The sequence below is a fragment of the Pyrgilauda ruficollis genome, unplaced genomic scaffold (genome assembly GCF_017590135.1).
Source record: "Pyrgilauda ruficollis isolate IOZ18807 unplaced genomic scaffold, ASM1759013v1 scaffold3, whole genome shotgun sequence".
In the NCBI taxonomy this organism is placed as follows: domain Eukaryota; kingdom Metazoa; phylum Chordata; class Aves; order Passeriformes; family Passeridae; genus Pyrgilauda; species Pyrgilauda ruficollis.
The window spans coordinates 15,887,477-15,907,453 of NW_024524377.1; the positions used below are offsets into that span (position 1 = coordinate 15,887,477).

The 19,977-nt window shown below is 37.4% G+C and overlaps 1 protein-coding gene across 1 annotated transcript in view; it reads right to left on the reverse strand.

Annotated features, from left to right (window-relative positions):
* The window catches only part of GRB14 (growth factor receptor bound protein 14), a 58,640-nt gene that overhangs the window by 36,502 nt on the left and 2,161 nt on the right, over positions 1–19,977 (reverse strand). The window lies entirely within an intron of this gene.

Below are 19,977 nucleotides of genomic sequence, written 5' to 3' on the forward strand. Positions count from 1 at the left end.
CTCACGCTCTGCACTTGCTCCAGCATGGGCTCTTCTCACACATCCTGCCAGAGCCTGTGCATTGTGGGCTTGCCATAGCCTGCCTTGGGCACTCACCTGCTGTGGCTTGGGGGCCTCCTAGGGTCTGCAGGGGGGTCTCCACATCCCCATGGTCCCATATGGGGACAGCTGTCTTACCACGTCGGCACCACCAGCTGTGGGGGAATATCTGCTCCAGCGCCTGGAGCACCTCCTCCCTCTCCTCCACTGACCATGGTGTCTGCAGGGCCGTTCCTCTCACATGTTGTCTCTCTTCTGCTGCAGTTGCACAACAACCTTTTTTGCATTCTTAAATAAATGATCCCAGAGGCACTACCACTGTTGATGATGGGGTCAGCCCAGGAGTCAGGTAGCATTGGACACAGAGGGAACTTTCCAGAAGCTCCTCACAAAAGCCACCCATGTAGAGCTCCCCTCCCCGTTACCAAAACCTTCCCATGCAAACCAAATACATGATCAGTCATAACTTCTTTAGGTCCTTAAGGCAGGTTGGCAGTTTTGTTGGGCTGGTCTTGCCTCTGTTCCTGACCATAGGAAGAAAAACAAGGAGTGAGGAAGAATGGGGCATGGGCAGTACCTATAGCAACTGCATGAAAATGAGGAAGAAAGCACATCTAAGTATGAATAATTCCTTGGTTCAATGTGATGAGTTTTCTTTGCATTCAGTGATGTAGATTCAGTTTATCGAAAGTAAAGAAAATTTTCTTATTTTTCAGGCACTTGCTTATGCATGTTGAAAGTAACATGTAACAGACATATAAGGAAGGGGAAATTTGATCTTTTGCATAAGACTCACACCAACACCTCGTGTGCCGTTTGTTGAGTTTCTCCCTTCATATACAGCAATGCAGCATAATCAGTATGGGTTTACTTTAGCAAAAATAGCTATTCAGCAGTAGCTCTTGATACACTTCAAGGCCAGATAACACAGTCTGAAGGTCAAGTTCTGACTTCTCAAAGCCTAATTTATTCAAGAGGAGACTAAAGTACTAGAGCTAGAAAATGGCCAAGCACTTTCTTCAATTGATGAAAAACTGGTTTTTTTCCAAAGGATTTCTGCCCACAGAAGAGGATTATGATCAGAGTAGGGCACTAAACACTGCCAATTTCCTTGGTTACTGTATGAAGAATGTTAGATGTTCAAAGAAAGCAAGAAGAAACTGAAAAAAAGCATATCAAAGATCTGTTCAAGAACTGAAGACAGAGAGGAGACAAAGTGCAACGTTAATTGTACCACTAAACCTTGTCAAACTATACAAAGGACAAGTAATGGCCAAGTGCATTAAACCACTGAGATTTTAAAAGACTTTTAAAAAGCTCAGTGCACTTAATACTCACCCTCTTATAGGCACATACACATAGACATCTCTATCTACCCTTCACGGCAACTGTGCAGCATAGTGCTTTACATTTTAAATTTCAAGACCACTGATGGTTTTGTATACAAAACACTCTAGAAAATCTGATTGCTTGTAGAGACCGGAATCTCAAAGGATAGAAAAAAAACTCCCTTTCCCTGCCTGCACCTGAACCACACGGACTGCTAAACTTAGTCCTATTTTGATTTCATTTATACATGTGGGATCATTTTTGTACACAATAAAAACAGAAGGAAGCTTTACTGCTTTCATGCTAGTCAAAGCAGGAACTATGACTGGTCAACCCATATACGATGACTATACCAGAATCCACTATTAGGTGCCAGCTTGAGTATAAGGAGTACATATTCAGTGCAAAAATTGGTCTAGAATTCTTTTCAAGAATAGTTTCAGATCTAGATTTATTTGACCTACATCATAAAAAAGGGGATGAGTCCCTCCCTGGAGGAAGCTCTGTCAGTAGCTCCCTGCTAAACAGTTCCTGGACCTAGCCACAGTTCTCCCACAATGACAAAAAATGCTTGCCTGCCATCCTCCTTCTTCCCCATCATCATTGAACCACTAGCCTCTCCTCATTCTCTGTCACGAGCAGGGACTCTGCTAAACAGTTCCTGGACCAAGCCACAGTTCTCCCATAATGACAAAAAATGCTGGCCTGCCACCCTCCTTCTTCCCTATCATCCATCATTGAACCACTAGCCTCTCCTCATTCTCTGTCACGAGCAGGGACTTAGTATCTGCAAATACTATACAACAGAAGACTGAATTTCAGGCAGTTCATTAATCCTTTCAGAGCTAACATGAAAGTTGCATGCTCCCTCAAACAAGGACTTGAGGTAGATACTTGCAAAGCAAGTTTCACAAAGTTTTATGTATTAGAAGAAAGCAGGAATCCCAGATGTTCCCAAACAAACTGCAGCTATCCTAGCACGTCAGACTCACAAAGGTGGCAAGACCTTCCTGTAAGCCTACATCCTAGCTTGGCTTCTAGCAAGCTTAAACATGAAAATTCTTTCAAAAAACACACTACCATTCTTCTGAATGCAGTTTGGGTCTCTTCCCATTCCCATATATATTCCTCCTTCTCAACCATCCTTAACTCTTTTTCTGGCTCAAAACCTTTATTCAGTTTGTAACAAACTGCAGATAAAGAAGTAGCCTATCATGATGTTTTATCCCAGTAATTTATGTCTGAGACATCATTCTGTACTGAATTTCCAGTCACACCCATCCTAATGATTTACCTGTGATTATCCCCATTCCCTTCTCTCAGATCCCTCAATAATTCATTAAAGAAAATATTCCATTTTAAATAAAGACTTTAAATTCAAAAATTTCACCTCAACTACCACAGATTTTCTGATCACTGCTCCTTAAACCTTTAAAAGCCTTTAAAATCCACTCAAGTCCATCTCCCACTCCCTCCATCTCTAAGAAACCTCTCAGCTGTCTTCAGAACTTTGCAGGATGCTGCCCTTACATTACTGTATTATAGAAACATTTTATTACTATAGTATAGAATCAAAGAATCCTAGAAAGGCTTGGGTTGGAAGGGACTTTAAAGATCATCTAGTTCCAGTCCTCCTGCCATAGGGGCCTGCCACTAGACCAGATTGCTCAAAGCTCCAATCCAACCTGGTCTTGGATTATATTATTTATTATTGTATTTCTTTTATTGCTATTACTGTATGAAAGACAAAAAGGGCACTGGCATTGTTTTTGTATTTTTAAATTACTATTTTTCAAACTGTCCTTATGAAGAGATGTTTCATACATGAATGCTTGGTCTGTATCCAGTAATTTTATAAAAGGTATCCATTTAATGACACCATTATCATGTCACTTAAAGTGCCTTATGTAAAATTCCTGGATTAGCACACTGGCCTTTCATCTCAGGGGTCCAAATGCAAAACTGAAAAATTACTTTCATGCTCTTAGCCTTGCAGACAGACATTATGAATTCTCAGTACAATTTGGCTTAAGTGACCATTTTTCCTTGGGGGAGGGATAAGTGTTGATTAAAGCAGCATGTGATTTTGGGCCAGAAAAATAGATGGAATGAAGATGCAAGAGCATCTTGAAATTTTCATGCCCAGTCTTAGATCTGAGCAATCTAAAATCACATATTCCTTTTGTCATATTTCTTCCAATTAAAAGACACTATACAATCTCTTCAAGAATTGCTGGAAATTATTCAGCTGCAATATGTATTGACTATGTACACAATACTTTTGAACATCATCTGACCTAGTGTGTTATGAAGTTCACAGCTGTTGTGGAAAAAAAACTACAAGTCTCTGTTTATACACCTTGCATACAACATCAAGTGCCTAAGTCTTCTGCTTACCATGTAAGAAATCTAATAGACTTGTGTTTATATTGAAAAAATCTTTGGTCTTTTACTGTAAAACAATGTCTTGAACGCACTATAACCTTTCAAATCTAATTTTGTAAGTACTTTTAGAGGAGTATGAAGTTATTCATACAAAAGATAAAAACATTTACTCTGAGTTGGATTAAGTATATGTCTAGTCTATACATACTATATCAATCTGGGTGTGATAGCATTCAATATACATAATTCCCCATGTTCATTAAGCATGTAATTTTCCCATCTGTGTTACAAGACCCCTTGGAACCTAAACAAGACTTGGTAGCTTTAGTTAAAAATATATCACTTAAGAATAAAACACATCAACTGTGATAAGTACTTCACATCAGACTTTAACACAGAAAGTATAAAATAACTTTGGACAAAGCATATTAGACATTTTGAATGAAAATGAGAAAACCTAAGTGCTTAAGAAGTTGGCAGAACAGATTAGCACATTGACAATGCAAAATTTTACCTTTTTGTAAATGGAAAAAGACTTGCAATTTTTGCAGTATTGTGATACAACTAGACTTCTTACACAATTACCTACTCCATGAATTTAAGAAATAATTCTTTGTAATGACTGATATGCTAAAAGAGTATTTCATGAGCTAATACTTAAGTTCCTCTTAACTATGCAGTGCTAATATAAAAATCCTACTTTTCTAGGTCCTTCAAGTGCAATAAAAAGTAGAAATTGCACCACATTAAGTCAAAGGTTCTAATGTCCATGAGAAACACAAACAAATTTACACATGCACATATGTCAGTCACCCCTTACCAGCATGGCTCTTTCCTGCCTACCTTCCTGCCTTCCTTTCCTCCAGTATTCCAGTTCTAGAAATTAAGGCATTGCTACACAAATAACAAAGCCCCTTCTGTAGAGGGAAAACATACTTTCAGAAGGAATTCTACATGCCTAGATACAACCATCACAAGCCTTAACAAGCCTATTAAATTTGGCACACAGTGAGACCTCAGTGAGGACACATGCCTTCAAGAATTTTTTGAAACAGTGTGCAACCCAATAGCTACCTACCTAAGGCAACACCCTATGCTGCTTCCTCCTACTGCTTCCATTAATTTTATTTTGGGCTTACAAAATGCATAGATAAAGAGAAGTAAAGCCAATAACTGTTGGCAGCTAATTTGATAACAGCATGAAAAAAAAATGAGAGAGAATGTGCAGAAAAATTATCTTACTGTGAATTTGTCAAATAACTCCTGTATTTTCTCAGAGAATTATTATCTTCCAACACAAAAAAAAAAAAAATAAAAATCAATCCACTGAAATATATACTACAGTTAAAACTGAGTTTCCCATCCTTCTGAATGCTAGATTGAGTGAAGTTACACCTCTCCCCTCCCACACAGCACCAAGTACTGCTGTGTGCATACCACAGGAGTCTAACACAACTACACACTGCAAGAACAAAGACCTTCCTCTCCTAACGTACAATTAACAAAACCCAGACAAAAATAAAATAACTATGACAACTCAAGATCTGAGCTCTGAAGGGGTGCTAGGGGGACAAAGAGAGGACTGGGAGGTAACCACAAGATTGAGAGGATGAGAGCTGAGAAGCCACAATTTTTAAAGGGGTATTTTTGAGAAGTGTAACAGAGATATTGCAAATTGTTAGATAACGCTATGTTAGCACTGTGCACATCTTGCACATATCTAAATGTTAAAGTTTTTATACCAGAAAAATAGTATCTTATCATGCTAGTAAAACAGCAGCATAATCTAATCTGTGCCAATCAATCCCAATTATGTTCACAGGCTGCCCCTCCAACTCAAACAATGAAATAAGATAAATTAACACCATATATATCACAAATCAATAAAAGTTATGTGTTTACATACTTCTTTAGACCCACAGGACTAATGCCATAAATATATGCTGCACTCCGCATAAACTGCTCATGAGAACCATTTAATGCTGTAGCAATATTTCAGTGAACTTTCATTTTTCACAATGCTGGTACATTAAAAAGCCACTGAGTAACAGAAGAGTCTATTAACAATGAGTTAAGCACATTATGCAGCAATGAGGTTTTGAAAAATATCTACACATTTACAAAATAAATCAAACTAATTAATAACTTACAACTTGTTTGAAATAACTTCTCATAAGTTAACATATCTGGCTCAGCAGAGAGTCATATTTCTGTACTTCATTTCCGTGTGTATTTTTAACTTCACAGATAGTCCCAGCGCATTGAGTTACGCTAGGCAATCCTAGTGCACACAGATGTAATCATTTTGCACTGCTTACACTTTTTATTGAGACAACAAAAAAAGGCGAGCTACAGTGGCTGTGGAAAAAAACTGTACAGTGTCACCCGGGTTCCCAAAATTCATGATGGGCCATCCACTATAAAGGCATTAGCCAGAACAGGTCAGGAAAAAGCACACTGTGTTTAAGGCTGATGCAAAACCTGTGGAAGCAGACTCCAGTAATTCTTTATTAGGAACAGTATCGTAGCCTTCAAAAGAGGCATATTTTAAAGCAATCATGACACTTTAAAAACTATATTAATCTGTAAGAAAAATAATTTCCTGCATAAAGTACAAAATTATAGTTACAGGGAAAAGAGCACCAGTAAAAAAATCCAATTATGGACACATATATATTTATGAGGAAACATATTTCACATAATAAAATCAAAATTTCTACATTTATCAGAAAAGAAACATTATTATTACACTAGAGAGATTTAAGAAAAGGTGAAAAAATAAATACAGCCATGTTTAAACATTGTTATCAACCCATACTAATGTCAGAATTAAAAGACTGATTTAAATGCCATACCCTTTTCTGCAGAGTTATTGGCATAACTGCAGGCAATGTTACTCTTCTGGAAGACAAATTCATGTCTGCTTTTCACAGAACTTGCCAACCTTCATCCAGGTGATAACACGAAGCAGAACAAAGTAGTTAGCAATATTTCTTGAAACCTAATTCCTCATAACCTAAATATTGGAGAGTCAGCACAAAGACTAAGGCTCTAGTAAATGTCATTCCATTTATGTGAATTCAGTCCTACTCAAAGCCAATGACAGAACACACTGGGGTAGGACAAAATAGAAATCAACCAACCAAAGAGCTTGAAAACTTGTGTTCTGTCCTTGGAAATGCCCACACTATCTCTGCCTATAAAAATAAGCAGAACAACATGCATTTCTATCACTCAGAGCTTTGTCTTTACTGTCAAAACAAAACCAAATCATTAAAGACTGCATTCTAACACCGCACACTGAGTGGTTACAGTCTTGGGGCTTTTTCTCTGGCTTTTTCCAGGGAAACAAAATATTCTTCAGTGCTTCTGATCTTTGAGTTTCAGAGAAGCAACGGAGCATAAGAATAGATTTAATGAATCCATGGTTTAATTATATGATTCTTAACTACCGTTATTCAAAGCAGAAGCAAAACATCCCTTTTACTTTAAGTAATGCAATTACTACCTTTCCAATGCAACAAAGGCCTGAAAAAGTGACACATAAAATGTTACAAGGAGTGACATTTAAGACATTTTATGAACCCAAGTTTTTGATCACTCCCATTCACATAAGTATTTTATGTATCAAATATCTGCATTAAAAAAAATGTGTTTTCATTAACATGGTTTGACAAAGGAAATCTGGGTTTTTCTTTCCTTCTTTGTCAAAAAAGGCAACATTTTGTATTGCTTAAATGATAAGGCAAGCTATAATTTTTTTAAAGGTCTCATAATGCACTTAATACCAGATTTTTTTTCCTGCTTTTTATGCAGCATGACTAAGCAATATTCCTGTTGTAAACCAAATTATTAAACAGATGTTAGAATTGTGATATTGGGTATTTCTTTTATAACTCTTGACCAAGCAGTTCTTATCAGAAACATTGCTTTTCATAGCTGAAGATTGCAGATAATTTAAGAGAATTATTTGTATTAACCATTCATAGCTTTTTGAAGAATAACATATCAGATATGCAGGCTGCTTTATTTCATAGACAATCACTGCAAGTATATTATTGATCATACACCTGATGTATAGGTCCTAAAAGTAATCAGGACTGACTTGGTAAATATTACAATAATCCATACTAAATTTCACTAGAACATATTTATAGGTTTGGGATTTCCCCCCCACCGTGGAAATAAGCACACTCATTATTAATCCCAAAGTATCTAGAAAAGAATCTCATCTCCAAGACATAAGAAACTGTACAACGACAAGTTAAAAATAAACAATTTTATTGCATGGGATTTTCTGATTTGAGAGTTTTCCAGGTGGCAAATACATAACAAGTCTCTGGTACCACTGAGATACTTCAGAATCTATGAATTTAAAGCATCTCTTTTCACGCTAAATCACCTTTCTCAAATCCTAAAATCAGTAGTACTGAAGTAAGTCCTGTTGATGAACAAGAGGAGCAAACATTATAAATACAAAAAATACAGTTCCCTCCAAAAACTAAAACCTGCATTGCACTGGCATTTTACCAGCAGCTCTCAAACAGTAATAAAATACTGCCAAGGAATAGGAAGTAAAGATAAATATTTTCCTAAAATTTCAAAACCTGTTGTCCTTGATTGAGACACACAGGATGGAAAAAAACTGATGAGAAATTTATGCCAAGTCACAAAGAGAATTTCTTTAGAGACAGACATTTGATCCTCGTTGTTAGCCTTAAAACAAGAGCTTCTACTAAAACCATAAACCAATTAAAATACAGCATTATTATTAAACAACCCATTTCCTTGCCTCGTAATGAAGGTTCACTTTTAACTTTGACTCCTTTTACATTCAGTTTATAGCAGCAAGAGATCCATAGCAACTAATCTTTTAGGTTTAAGGTATTTATTTAATTTTATTTTCATCCAATTCCAGTCCAAAATCTTTATGATTGTTTTGATAAAATGAAAAAGTACTTCTGAGATGAAGTTTAAAGCATTAATTACATAACATTTGGAATTAACATTCTTTTTTACTAGAGATAGATATGATAAATGTCAAGTGTTTGCAATTAGGTTTTCACCTTTCAGGCACACAGTTTTTATTTCCTGTGGGAGCATGTTTTCAAAATTCTATAATATAGCTCCAAAATTTTGCTGCAAGAGCCAGAAAAAAACTTGTGGTACCAGAGCCCAATCCCACAGGCATTTTACTCAAGGAATATTAGACATGCACATAATTGCAGCACCAGGACAAAAAACTCCCTCTACTCTTTTTCCCTCGGATCTTATGAAAAACTGTTTGGGCAGTAGCAACTGTAGAACTTGCAGCACTGCATTAGTGACTTCACTGGGAAAGAAACAAAAATAGCCCAAGCCATTTTTCCTTACCCCTGGGTACTGAAGGTCCTTGGCTCTTGAAAGCATGTGCAGCTTTTTGCTCTATGAATAAAATTGACCCATTTGTCTGCAAGGTGAAGCAAAGGCTCATCTTCTTCAGTGCAATTATCTGTATTGTATCTTTTCCAATCAGATGAACAGACCAGACCCATTCAGAAAGTAACCAAGTGTTGCATTTGATTTGGTAATAAAAATCCAATATTCAAATAATGATTAGGTTAAAAAAAAATTACAGTAATTTATGTATACTAGTGAAAGTAAACATGGCTGCATCCAAGAGTACTAAAAATAACATTAAGAATTTTTTTTTTAAATTTCACAAACACAAATTAAAGAAAATAAATGAAATAAAACACAACTTCTAAGTGCAAGCCTTGCAGAATCACTTCACCATGTAAAAGTCAAGAGGAGTTCTACTGATAAATGTGAGATACAGAAAGGCTTTGAAAGCCAAATATGCCTTCAGGGAAACATATATGACCACTTTATTTTTTTTTTCCTACAGATAAAAGATTTTACTTGTCCATGGCAGGTCTGCAAGGAATTTGCTGGTGCTGGTAGACAGGAAGGAAATCAGATCCAGCTCACTTGCTGAAATGGCTATGTTTATGCAGCTTTTCACTCCTATTTTTGTCACTAAGCTACCAGATACAGTTGTGAAAACATTGTGCAGATACTTTTTAGATACTTCAAAATATAAACCACTTCTACTCCTTGCCACTTAAGAAAGCGTGACTAAATGGAGTGGGCAAGAATTGAAATGCCCTTAGTAAATCAGTAACTCCAATAAGGGTTTTGTAACAACATATGGAATAGAGATATCCTGCTAGAAGAGGAAGGTCAGTGATGTCCTTAAGGCACTGAATATGGAGTCACAAGAGCTGATCTATTCCTAGCTCGGCCAGATATAATGCAGGAATGTGAGCATTTATAGGTAGCAAGAGCAAATCAGACTCAGCTTTTGCTTCTGTAGATAAAAAAGAAAAATCCAGATAATACAAATCCAGTAAGGTTTATAAAATTTTTGGTGCTATTTTTTGTACTTGCCTTTGAGCTCAGGCAGTAGTTTATTACACAAGAGCAAGGCAAATCAGGTAAGTTATTCATGGTGCTATTTGCCCTTCCTTGTGAGAGCTCCTGTCTGCCTGGCACAGTCACTTTGTCTCTTCAGCAGAAGAGCCCTTTAATATGTGACCATAGAAACACACACAGGGTGTTTTTTGCACAGGTGCATTTACATACACTCGACAAATAACTACTTACTTTAAAACCACCCCAAAAAAGAGAGGTTTCAAAGTGACTGAGGTGCTGTTTTTCTACTCATATAGTCCCTTGCACAAAAAAAACCCGAATAGGTCTTAGCCTTCACACAGAGCATACAGTACACCCTTTTGGAGGGTGAATAAGGACTGGTGCAGATGCAGTTGCACTAAAACAGACTGTATTACCTGTAAAGCAACACAGACATTACAAGGTACCCAGGAAATTCACGAAGTCGGAGCCACAAGGAACATAATGAAGCTTTACATCCTTGCCAATTTTCCTCACAAACTGGGGGGATCTTAAAGCAATGTTACACATGCTACTTGCAAAGCTTTTCAGCTGCCTATTTTTGTGATCAATAGGTTCAAGCCTGATAGAAAAGCACATTGATGAAGCTCTGTCAGCTGAGTTAAGAAAACCCTCATATTGCATGGGCTTCCCTCTCACTACATAGCAGTGAATTCTAGCAATTATGAGAATAAATTCTTACAAACTTCCAGCCTGTTTCTCAACAGCTGATACCATTTCTGTGTCATTATCAAGAGCTTGCAGCTGTTCTTAAACACCAAGTCTTAATGTAATCAGTAACAGGAGTTATCATAACATAACTAATATAAAAAGGCTATTTATAGCCCAAGAATGCAGTAATTGAAAAATCCCATTCTGATCACAGGACAATCTCGTGTATATTGATTTCCTGTGGATATAATATCAAACAAAGCTAAAAGACAAACCTACCAGTATGCAGTATAAGCATATCGAAACAGGCAGGAACACCTCATCAGTATCCTAATTAGAAGCACAGGCACACAACTGAAATAACCGATATATGTTTCTCTCTTGAGACTTCAGTATTAAATATCATGTACACTATTGGGCTAAAATATGAGCTGATTAGCTGCAAATGAATGTTCTGTGACTTGAAACAGGAGAAAAGCAACTCCACATTGTTACTAGAGCAGAGGTCTAATTTCTTCTCCCTCTTAATTTCTCCTCCCACAACTGCCCTTCTTGAAAGATTTTTGTTGGCCTGATTAGCATTTTTTTTTAAATATTCCCATCTGAGGTGACTCCCATCAGGACTATAACATGAGAGGCATGCTTAAATACTCCAGCTTGAAATTCTCCATTTCTGCTCAATCCCAAATAAAAAGCAGTCCTGAAAGTGTGAATGCCTTTAGAAGTAGCAGCTTTAAATATGCTGAAGACAGAGAACATGGGCATTGGTCAACTGTTATCATTGCCACATTTCACCACTAGCTAAAGATACATGTGCCATCTTCTTCATAGGAATAAGTAACTGCTAGAAAAGTTTGGAAACTCTGAGCCCTGAAATCCCTAGCTGGAAGCTGCATCTGTTACTGCCTCTGCACACACACAAAAAGAGATGAGCATGAAATGTCTATAAGAGGATGCCCTTCCACTGCCTGACTATTGGTGTTCCTGCTATACAAGCAGCAACAGACAGCTATTATCCTGAAAACACTCATCTGAGCAATCTGCAGATGTGAAGACACAGATATAAGTTGTCCTCTACTACACAGTGTGGTAAGAAGGCTGAGAGATCTCAGGGTTATTGACAGTTTTCTATACATTTTCTTATGCAAGGGAAACTGAAAGCAGAGAGTGAAGCATGATATCAGCAGGCACAATATCAAGAAAGTGAGGAGTTATTTTCCTGTCCTAACAGTGACATCTCCAATTGATCTAGTTTTCATTACAACTCTAGCTTGATCTCTTAATTACACTTGTCACAGAGTAAAGATTACCACTGCAAAGAGTTAAAAAGGGCAAAATGCAAAAATCATGGGGGAACAACCATACTGTATCAGTAGCTCTGGAATTATCATGTGAAAGAACATGTCCTCAGTTATCTACTGTAAAGAGACACAAGAAAATATGAATGCATAAAGAGTATTAAATTATTTTATCAATCACAAATATTCAATACTATTCTACAGGGATGATCAAGTTAATTCTACCTAGTGAAAACTGACCAGGTTCAACAGTGGTATTTATATGGAGGCATGGGTTTTTTTTAATACAAAATCTAAATTATACTTACTGTGTCAACATTTATGCACAGAAGTAGGATGGGAATATGCCTCTGCTTGTTTCTATAGTTCTCAAGCTCTTATTTGAAAAGATAGTAACTCTCAGAACATCAAAAATGCAGCAAGCCGAGGATATGCTAAAAACTGCACCAAAACTCCTAGGAAAAACTGATCTGAATTTGAGCTCCATTCTTCAGTTAATGCCCCAACACTAGAATAACAAAGTTTTATGATGATAAAATCAGGAAAATTCAATCATCTTACATACTTTTTAGTACTGTAAAACAAATGGTAAAGTACCTTGTATTTTCTTCTTCTTCTTTCTTCATTCTAAAGGAGTTGTAAACCTTTATTAAGAATCATCTAAGTTGTCAACTTTACTAAACCTGTAGAATTTAAGTAATTTAACTATTAATCATTGACTACCCTAGTCTCATTCAATGCAACTATAAACTGTTTATGATATAAAAATAGCAGTAGCAGATATAACACAGGTGTTTAAAATACTGGGCAATGACACAACAAAAGCAGACCAGAAAAGAACAGAAGTTTTATAAGACCAGAAAAGAACACTGAGGAAAAACAAAATGGAAAATAAAAAAAAAAGCCACAAAAATACTTAAGGCTTCATCTAATTTTATGAATATTACTAAACACTATTCTGATTAATCCAGACTGTGTGTCCCAGCAAGTCAGAGGGGAACATGTATCTGTTCTGATCAAAGGCAGCTCAGACAATGGTCCGTAGAAGGAAGATGCCAATAGCGTTCTGCTGCTACAGTACTGACCTCTTGCATGCCCTCCTTAACACAACACCACTGAGAAGAAACCTCAAAAAAGGTCTGTCAATAAAATATTTCTTTAATCATGGATCTGTCTATGGAGTGGCTACAAAATGACCCAAACTTTCCAGCTCTCTAGTCTAAGACTAAATAAAAGCATCCCTGGGAGCAATTATAAATAAAAGCTGTGTTAGTATCTATCACATCTCATTTCCTTCTGAAAATTATGAGGATTCAAGCTCCATTCATGAGAGTTTAATCTTTTAATGTCAAATTCAATAAAACTGAATTATCAAAAGTGACTCAGCAGCATAAGAGAGTTCCCTGCAGTTTCACCTGGCTTTAACTGACAAGTCTCTTGTATATTCAGAGAAGTTGATAATGTTTGTATCATCATCTGCTCTAGACACAGAGACATCATAGAGCCAAAATACCACGTAGTCAATGCAGAATTCACGAGAAAACTATTAAAGGTTCACTTCTTGGAAAAACTAAGGTTTCCAAATTTACAGAGGTTTTTCTAGACAAGTTATTAGATCTACTGCAACATCACAGAGGTTTCTTGTTCAAAACAGAACTTCCCAAATAGCACAGAAGAGGCAGTTTCTTGTACTGAGAAAACCGGCCTAAAAGAAAAGATAAGCAACTTTAGGTTTGACTTTTAGGCTGATGGATCCAAGACAATCAATATCCAAAGGACTGTTAAAACCATTCCAATCTGACAAACACTAGCAAAATGTCTACCACAATCTTTGACAGTAGTGATGATTTTTTTATTTTATACAAGTAAAAGCTGTAGAACTTAAAGCCTAACACCTTCCTGATGTTACAAATTAAGCAAAAAGCTTGCAGAGGCAGTATCTTAGTAACCACAAAAGTTAGAGTGTCCTTGTTTTCTTGACTATTAGAATAGGGGGGAAAAATGCTATTTTTGTGAAGTTAGAATGTTTACAGTCTTAACGTTTAAAGTCTTTGTTTGAGTTGTTTTTGGACAGTAACAAAGCAAAAGAAAACACTGATGTGAAGTTTGACAGAAAGCAACTAATTTCAATGTAAAGAAGATGAAATAAAATACAAAAAGAAACAAACAGGTGATTATTCTGAAGTTTCCCCAGGCTGATATATCAGACAGCTCGTAATAGGGCACCTCCAGCATAAACCAGGCAATATTCCTGATTGCTAAAATAAGAAACTGTTCAACCTTTTCTCCTGATTTTTACCTATGCAGACAAGTGACTTTCTGTCACAGTGTTAAGATGACTGGTCAAAGTACAAAGGTACCTGCATTAAAATAGCAAGTTTTAATAGGGCTCTAAATAATTCCAATCTACTGTAACATAAATAAATCTTCCCTTGGTGGGCAGGTACAACCATATAAATGAAGAACACAAGCACAGGAACTGGAGCAGAACACCAAAAGAAACATCACAAAAAGGAATCCAAGTGAATCCTTTTTGCAATCCTTATATTAGAGACTTCATTGAGCTCTTTAAGTTGGTTCTGTACAAAATGTTTTTACTGTTTATCTATAAACTGGTTGGAAGGACTTCTTCCTTTCCCTTCTGACTTTAAAATCCTAAGTCTTTTTTGTGCAATTTAAGGGAAAGCCATGGGGAAAACTGATACATGTTTAGAGGCTGTAAAGAAGAAAAGATTTGAGAAATTATAAAGGAGGACATGTGCAATTGTCTCCAGCTTGGAAGGAACTCTGGTAAGAAATAGACTGGAATTACAGAGTAAATTCAAGTAATGCCTCTTTCGGTTGGAAAAGATGTCACAATCCTAGGAAATTGATTAGAAATTTATGAACCATTGCATTTCAAAAAAAAAAAAAAACCCCTTTTTGTTTTTGCACTGTTTGCAAGTCAAGAGTAAACAGATATTTCAGACAAAAGATCTGTTATGAAAACATTTAAGTACCAAAGACTTAGCCCTGTATGTCTGCTAGTAGAATTATATGCAGTTTTGGAGAATGAAGCTCCAAGCTGATACATCAGAAGACCCTAAATTATAGCTGTAAAAAAAAAAAAAGGTGCTCCAGTTACAACAATCAATGCCCAATATCATTCATTAACTTAGAACAGTACACATTTAAAATAAAAAATCTGCTTTTAAACATAAAGTTCCTGTTAGCTCTTCTTTGTCAAAGAGCTTCACATAAAAATCTTTATGAATACAAAAAGCAAAGTCAATTCCACTACAATCACATGTATTTGAGGTCTCCATACAACTGATTTCCTGGAAAGAACATTGTGGGAGTATATTTGGATTCTACAGGATAAAAATATCTACTTGTTTAGAACATCAAGAAAGACAAAAGAGGCAAGGTAAAATTTCAGATTTTCTTCACCTTGAGATTTACTTGAGTTTTATTTTTGCACTTCTAATTTAATTTAAAGAAACAAGGCACTAATTACCTTGAACTACTTTTGCCATGAAACACTTTTTGGCTTATCCTTGAGCAGGGCAAGAACTGACACTGCAGTGAAAATATTCAGGTTTTGTTTTCAGAAAGCAAAAAAATTAAGCTTCCATAAAGCTAGAGTAACCTCTTCTTAGTTCATTTGACCAAAGACAACAAGAACAGAATAAGTTTTCTTACAATTCATACTTTTCCCTACTAATATTTATTTTGATCATAATTAAAGACAGAAGTGCAGTGTTTTATATTTTTAGTTCCTTGTAATTTCTTAGAGAACACAAGCTCTGAGGCACAATTAAATTTTCCGTGCAAGTTCATGAATTCCACCTAAAAGCAGCAGATGCTTGATTCCTCAGAGGAAGGCAACATTTCCCGCCATCCACCAAACTGACCATACTGTGGTGGACATGAGGGGAAAGATGGTTTTTTTGGCCTATTCAGATAAAAGTCTTCCTCCCTGAAACATGGAATTCATTTATCTGAACACATTTCACAGAATCAGAAAATCACACAGTTTGGAAGATACCCTATGGTCATCCAGTCCAATGTCAACCAAAGCACCACCACTGTAACCCCTAAACCACAAAACCATCACCCAGCACCAGATGCAGATGCCTCTGAAACAGGGATGGTGACTCCACTACCGCACTGGGCAACCTACTCTGATGCCTGACCGCCCTAACAGTAAAAAAATTTTTCAATTCTCTAATCTGAATTTGCCCTACCTCAGTTTAAGAACACTTCCATGTGCTCTGTCACTGCAGGCACCGTAGAATAGACCAGCCCCCACCTCACTCAGTGTCTTTTCAGGGAGATGTAAAGAGCAATGAGGTCCCTCCTGAGACTCCTTATGGTTAACCAAAACCAGCTCCCTCAGCCACTCCTCACAAGACACATTCTCTCGTCCGTTCATGAGCCTTGTTACCCTTCACTGGACACTCTCCAGGTCCTTTTTCCAAGTGAGGAGCCCAGAAATGGACACAGCACTCAAAGTGTGGCTTCACCACTCCCTGGCCCTGCAGGAACTACTATTCCTGATACAGGCCAGGATGCCCTTCACCTTCTTGGCCATCTGGGCACACACTGGCTCATGGTCAGCTGCTGTCAACCAGCACCCCAAGGACCTTTTCTGCTGGGCCACTTACCAGCCACTCTGCCCTCAGTCTGTAGCACTGCATGGGGTTGTTGTATCTCAGGTGCAGGACCAGCAGTTGGACATGTTGAACCTCGTGCCCGTGGTCTGGCCCATTGATCCAGCCTGTCCACGTCCCTCCACAGGGACTTCCTGCCCTCCAGCAGATCAAAATCTAACCCAGCTTTCCATGGTCTTTGAATTTGCTAATAGTAGGCTCAATGCCCTCATTCAGATCATCAGTGAAGATAAACAAGACTACAACACTCCACTCTGGGGGACACCTCTAGTGACCAGACACCCTCTGGATGCAGCAGATTCACCATCACTCTCATCATCATCACCTGGCCATGCAGACAGTTCTCAACCCAGGGAAGAGTGCACTTGTCCAAGCTGTGGGCTGACAGCTTTTCCGCATTTTTTGGTGAAAGGGTTGTTAAGCACTGGAACAGGCTGCCCAGGGAGGCAGCAGAGTCACCATCCCCGGCAGTGTTCAAGACACTAATGGACACGGCACTTAGTGGTATGGTTAATCAAACATGGTGGTGTTCAGTCAAAGGTTGGTCTCAAAAATCTTGGAAGTCTTTTCCAAACTTAATGATTCTGTGATTCAAAGATATAACACAAAACTCTTCCAAACTGCAAGGGGAGAAAAGAGGTGGAAAGCTGTGTTGGTGAGGCAAACCAAATAATTTTCAGAGACATAGACACACCACTTCCCAAGCACAGAGGCAAATCACTATTCTGCTACGTGGCTTTTACCAATTTGCTTTTATAAACTTATTTTCAGTGAGTCAACCCCACAAACATGCTGTTCAAGCAGCATGTTCAACGTTTTGAGAGGCTTATGATAAAAGATCATTAGAAGACAGTAAGAATTTCAGCTTAGAAAAACAAGAATTCAAAATAACGTTAATAATCTATTTCGAAGTAGAAAGATTTCAGATGTCACAGGTGCTATGAATAAAAGAGCAGATATTCATGACAACTTCTTTCTTCTACAGAAGCAGAAAATCTTTTTTGGAGAGAAAAACAAGACAGAAGAGGCATCTTTTCTTTTTTTTTTCTTTTTTTCTTTTAGAAACACCCATTTTGATAATAGTTACCTACAAGACATAAGTAGAAATTCACTCTGCAATTTTCCTGCCTATGCTTGAAATTAAATGCACAGAAGAAAAAGAAACTAAATCAAAAGTAAGCAATCTAAAAGAAGAGCCACTGAAAACATATGTAGATCATCAGAGGAGAAAGAATTCTGGCAGCTGTCAACGCTATGCACAAAAAAAATTCCTAAGAGTAGCTGGTTTCTCTTAAAAATTAGTGAACTATCAAACTGTAACAGTAATAGTCACAAATTTTTTTATACAGATATGTATTTGCACACAGAGCTGCTACAAAGTTGACAAAATAAGGATGGAGGTGGAAACATTTCCAAGCACAGTTCCACAGCCACCTGTGGGCAGTCAAAGTCACAGCCAGTTCACTTCTCTTTGCACACCTGCTTAGCATTCCTCTCTTTGTAAACCTGAGTAATTTTTAACCTATTAGAAGACTTCAACCTGAATTTCAAAGATAAAAGTTTAATTTGACCATTGCCATTTGGCCTTAACTTTAATAATTTAGATGAAGAATGCAACAACAGTCATGCTGAGTCTAAAAATGGTGTGCTTGGCCTAGTACATTTTCTCCCTTTAATTTCTCTTGTTGATGGCCATAAACAGACACCTAGGGGACAGAAATAATAGTTTTGTTAAAATGCCTCCACAAAAGTAACAGGAATATTTCTCTCCATTTTTCTGGTAGCTGAAAAACAGGTCAGACCCTCCAACAGACACCAGCATTATGTTAGCTCACTTCTGTCAGGAAACCAGTTGTTCTTGTTCCTGCTTTTACCAGAAGGAGCACTACATTCTTAAATGAAAATCCAGGAGAAATGGAAGGACTGTGAGAAGAAATCATCACAAGAAGTACAAATGAACCTTTAGAAAGAAGAAGAAGTAAAGTCAGTGAAGATATGAACTTCACCTTCTGGAAGACTGAAGCTAACACAGCTGGTTTAACCAATCAAGCCTGTCAGTAATGTTAAATACGACTGGCCACACAAGCAGTTGACCTTTGTGTGTTAAATCATGCTTCCCAGTTTCAAGTCCAAAGATTACCACAATGACTGTGATTTAGGCCTGCAACATGACTAATTTAAGCTATCTATTTAAAAATGTGACTTTTAGTCCTTTTATTCTGAAAGATAATATTACCAATTCAGTGTTTTTCCTGCCTCTGCAGAGACAGTCAATGTTTCCACCTTGCCCAAGAAGACTAGAACAGTTTTATCCTACTGCATTAGCAACATTTAGATGCACACTGGCCAGAATGCATCAGATTAGTATTGCTATTGTAGGACAAGTACCAAAAGCAATAAAAGTAGTCCACAAAGACACCACAGCTTATAGAGAGACACCATGGTGGACATGCAGAATAGGGCAAGATCGAATCAGGGCAGTTTCCCAGACACATACATGTTTTTCACTGGAGAAGTGAGGAGAAGTTTCCTGCTTAGGGTGCAAGCCACAACTTGGCTAACAAAGTTCTCTGGCAGGTGCACAGATACAGCTGTGGCAGGTTAGCTTCAGAAAAGTTAATACATCTACAAGAAACTTCAACTTCCAGGCATATTCTTCATGCAAATCTAAAAACGGAATAACCAGCAGCAGGTTAAGTTCTTACACCTCCAATATCACCCTTAAAAATATTAAAACAGGGATCATGCACACCAGCAAAACAGCAAGTGTGAAGGAGGGAGTAATCTTAATTCCACAGATGTTCCTTGTCAGAACTATTTCCAGTCTCAAGAAGAGAAGACAGAATGGTCTGCTTTCAAAGAGCGAAACTGATCTCCGACACCAGTAACTAACCTCCATTAACTGGAAACTCTGTCTGAACAGTACTGCCAGGTCTTTCTGCCCACTCAAATCTTCCCCTGGCTTATAGTTTAAGGTCTTTTATAGAAATATAGTAACATCAGCCATACACAGATAAACACACATGCATATAACATATAGCCAGGTACACAGCATCTGCTCCTTCCCCATCCATTTAGGTTATTCCCATTATCCTGGCAAAATTAGAACTTCAGAAAAGCTGCTCAGTGACTGCTAAAACCCTCTGTTCTGTAACATTGATGACAGTAAT